The 4,595-nt window shown below is 32.5% G+C and overlaps 1 protein-coding gene across 4 annotated transcripts in view; it reads left to right on the top strand.

The window, feature by feature from the left end:
• Nucleotides 1-4,281, top strand: part of LOC112519907 (probable pectate lyase 4) — a 10,706-nt gene extending 6,425 nt beyond the window's left edge. The window contains exons 6-8 of one of the 4 annotated variants that reach the window (XR_003069966.1): nt 3,579-3,634; nt 3,766-3,796; nt 4,024-4,281. The gene's annotated coding sequence lies outside the window, so the exon portion shown is untranslated. Of the gene's footprint in view, nt 1-727; nt 766-3,578; nt 3,635-3,747; nt 3,797-4,023 lie in introns of those variants that run through there. The other 3 variants (XR_003069965.1, XM_025128224.1, XM_025128226.1) reach the window with 3 other exon arrangements.
• The last annotated feature ends 314 nt before the right edge of the window (nt 4,282-4,595 follow it).

Below are 4,595 nucleotides of genomic sequence, written 5' to 3'. Positions count from 1 at the left end.
CGAGATAAGTTGTATTCTACTAGTTTTATTGATATTGGTATATCAATGAATAATTTAGAATTTTTTTAATTCATTTAATACATTTATTAAATAACATGTAAAATATCTAAAAATTAAAATTAAAAATACAATGTTTAATAAGAACTAGTAGATGCTATGATAAAATAATTTTGAAAGTACAATGATGTAGTAAGAAAGTCACATCACTATAGTACATGTGGACAACCTATGTGGACAATGATGTGGCATGGAAACCTGGTATAATGGGTAAATTTAAATCAAAAGGTTACCCAGTGCTATAATGGGTAAATTTTTCAAAGTACAATGTCTTAATAAAAAATAGTTTGAAAATACATTGCTGTAATAAGAAAAACTGAAAGTATAATGCTATAATAAAAAATTTATGAAAGTAGATTTCTATTTTGTACATTTTGCCCTTTATTTATTTATTTATTTATATTAGACCAATTGGATTTAATACATTACGATGTCGTGAAACACATTAATCAAGTATTTTTATTATTATTAAAATAAATAAAAAATAATCTTTACAATTGTAAGCGTACTAATTTTTAAAATTTTGTAAATTATTCATTATTTTATAAAATAAAAAATGTTATTCATATGTTCCCTGTTACTTGTGTATGGTTTAATTCGATGTAAAGCCAAAAACCTTACCAGGGCTTGACACGTTGTAGCGATTACTAGCGATTTCGGCTTCATGCAGGCAAGTTGTAGCCTGTTCTTTCCGATCTCTACGCATTTCAGTGCTCCAACGGAAATTTCAACAATACTGTTTTAATAATGTAATTTGCAAATGAACTATGGAAGAATGAAGATTTGTTTGTGGGCCTAAATAATTATAGTCCATAAAACATATCGGCCCATAATTGGTGTTTTACCCGCTCCATAAAGCTGACCCGGATAAAGCCCCGTGGATAGAAATACGGATCCACCCCATGACCCAAAACCTCCCGACCCTGCTTCTTGACCCAAAACACGACTCACAATGCAAATTGTAGAGGCTAAATCATTTGAGATCGATTTTCAAGCTCCTTTCATGGGGCTTCTCGTATGGTGCTATAAACCAGATTATGACGACATCTTGACATCAAAATCATTAAAAACCATTACAAAAACAGCTCTAATTGAACACATCTTTAGTTGAGATTTCAGTATCGTTACGATTCATTAAAAACCCCAAAATTAATCATTCAAATGCTATTTTAAGTAATATTCGAGCATATCATCATCTTAATCACTGAAATCCAAACAAAAATATATAGAAACTTTAAAGAAAAGTCGAAAATTTATACCCCAATTGCATCGATTCCGACTCGCCCCTTGAACTACTGAATCCTCTTTGACAAAGTCGTTCTTAACATTTTATAGGCACTGGCGACATGTGAAAAAAAACCCCCTCGATAAGTACGAAAAAATCAATTATCTACCATATCATTTTTACATAGCATCGTCTACTCGTTCCACCGTAATAAAAACATCCTAGGTTAATGTTTTTCATCACCCTTTTAAACTTTAATATATAGATTAATATCATTTAGAATCACAACATTGAAAATACTCGGAGTAACACTATATGTAAATCAATATAAATCTACTGATGTTCCATCTCACATCAGATTAATGTTTTTCATCACCCTTTTAAAATTTTAGGGTTAAAACAAAAAAATTCAGAACCATTAATCTTAGAATCAAAAGATCATGTTGCTTATAACCTGAGATTTTATTCTTGTTTTAGAGATAAAAGAGTAATTAAGATTTGTACACTCAATATTAGGTAATAAAGAGTCAATAATGTATGAAAAAACAATAATAGTTTAAAAAAATCTTAAATATACATATAAGTTGACTGTTGACAATTTTTCAAAAGGAAGGATTTTTCTTAGTAACTAACAAGAAATCTACTGCATTCTAATAAAAAATAAAATTCATGCGGATGGAAAAATCAAAAAAGTTAGTGAGAGATGAATGATGGAGAATATAACAAGGTTTTGTAGACAAATAGTTTTTAAACTTTGGTACAAGATAATTTTTTTTTTGAGAAACAATAAGCAATGTTGCAAAATGCACGACTGATTAACTTTTCACATAGTTTTTTTTTTCCAATGTAATTAATTAATACATATCTGGGTCGTTAATTTAATATGAAATTCTTTTTGGGTCCTATTAGATACTAATTTTTTTTTCCTTCATTTTTTTGACTACTACTATACGAAAAGAATTTGGGCTCATATTTCTTGTGGGCCTTGAACATGTGTCTGACCCACCCGCTTACGGGGACCGACCTGCTTTTTGATTTCTAGAGTATTGTTGAAATTGTTTTATGGGTTAGATTCGGATTGTTGAGAATTAGATTTGCACCAAAAGTATTTGGGTTTAAACTTCGTCAATTGATGCCATGTTTGTTCCTTTACCACCCTGATTCTTTACAACTATATCCGATTTCAAACAAGTTGCTTTAAGTTCTATTTAGATCCAACACTTTGATCTGTTATCATTTACATCCCCTACCCCTAAAAAAGAGACGAGGGTCCAAAGATTTAAAAAAAAAATCGTTGGACCGTTTCAAAACCAGATTGTTTTTGGCTATTTGAGCGATCTGAAGGTCCAGTCCAATCTGGAAAAAAAGAAGCCAAATTGGGCGGTTCGATCCAAGGTTTAATTGTTCTTTTAGCGATTTAGACTAAAGCGCGCCATCAATTGTAATAACCCGAGTTCCAATTTTACAGTATTATTGAAATTGAAAGGTGAGGTTGGCTTATCGACTAGAATGCAGCAGCTGGAGTGTAAATAGTTAATAAAGGAGAGTTGAGTTCAATTCTTCTCTTAGGATCAGTCATTATTGTGTGTGTGTGTGTGTGTGTGTTTGTGTGATCGGGAGATCGAGAGAGGGAGGAAGATTGAAAGAGGTCAAGAAGTTAGGGCTCAATTTCATGTAAGAATACATTTCCCCTTTGGATTCTTCTCCCTATTTGAAATTAATTTGAGAATTATGGCTCTACCTTATGTTAAAGTATTTCTCTATGGAGATATGAGAAACTCCCTTGTTTATTGAACTCCATGTGAGAGTTTAGATGTGATGCTTTCATGGATTTGATTGTTAGTTATTTTTTTTTTGAAGTATATAATATTTATATACGGCAAATGCAACAAATAAACTCACACACCCTCCTCACCTATGGTGAGATTTGAACCCCTGACCTCCTAGAAGGCCAAGGGCCACGATACCGCTAGGCTAAAGGCCATTTGGTTTGATTGTTAGAATTTTTGATTAATTCTGAGAGATTCATGTTTTGGAAGTAGATTTTGGTTGGGATTTGAGCCCATTAGAGTGCAAGTCAAAACTGGAATTGTGCAGGGGAAACAGTGGTCCCCGCGAGCATTTTCGCGACCTAGGCCACGCGCTTAATTGCGTAACCTACTGTTTCCCCGATTTTCAGTTTTGTATAAGTGGTGGTTCAGTGCTGCAATTTGAGTTATTACCTAAGGGGATTATTAGTGGTTCAATTGGGGTTGTAATTGAGGCATTTACTCATTGTTTGCACGGCCCAAATCAGGTGTTCGGTTGGTGTGATCTAATCTAAAAAGGTGTCCCTTTAGACTTGGACTTCAGGTGAGCGATTTTCCTTTGCTACTTTCTTACTATTAATATTTAGTTTTCATGAGAAAAGTATTTAGTACTTCCTTACGCGTTGGAATCGTTATTATTGAACTTGTTTTTTTAAGCATGTTTCCTTATGCAAGTGTGAGCGTGGGAATGCTTAACTTCAGAGAGGTATGTTCCCGTTCATAGCACATGAATTTATTTTATGTTGCTTTTGTGTAGCAGCTGTTGCAACAGGTTGTGGGTGTTCTATAATTTCAGTGAGCATGCATTGTTGTTAATATCTATGATTTATAAAACTGTCTACGTTGTGGAACTTTATCGTTAGAAGGAATTCACTAGACCTTTGGTCTATCTAACCCTAACCCTCGCTTGTATAAAACTGAAAACCTTTTCAGGGATGTATCATACTGAGAGTTTTAGCAAAGGCATGGGAAAAGTGTGATCTAGAGGCGTTGAAGGATGGGCATCTTCTTTTAGTTGGATCGTCGTCTAGAACTTATTTTCAGTATCGTAATAAAATCTCAGTAGTAGGCTTTATTTCCGCTGCAGCTCTTGAGACCATGTCGTATTGTAGACTTTATTTTGACTTTTTGGTTGTTATATCGACTTTTATGAAATGTCTAAAAAATTCTCAATATGAGACATTGTATTTTCAGTTCTCACTTTTAATTGTTCGTGTTCCCTGTGTTAGCAAAATCCATGAAAGATCAAAACCCAAATCAATGTTTGTTTTAGTTTTGGAGATAGATGGTTTTTTTAATCTATACTATATCATAAAGCATTTGATAAAAACTCTTAAAAACCATCTTTTATACATGAAATACTGTTTATTGATGCATATCACTTAAAATTCAAGATTACAAGTAAATTATGCATAAGTACAACTTATTAAGCTCCATATTTAATTCGTGAACTAACTGTGGATAAATATAATAAAATTCTCATTTTAAATATATATATAAAATAT

Source organism: Cynara cardunculus (assembly GCF_001531365.2).
Source record: "Cynara cardunculus var. scolymus isolate 2C chromosome LG 10, CcrdV1, whole genome shotgun sequence".
NCBI classification, from domain to species: Eukaryota; Viridiplantae; Streptophyta; class Magnoliopsida; order Asterales; family Asteraceae; genus Cynara; species Cynara cardunculus.
The sequence above is the reverse complement of the archived record's forward strand: the minus strand, read 5'-3'. Positions and strand labels throughout refer to the sequence as shown.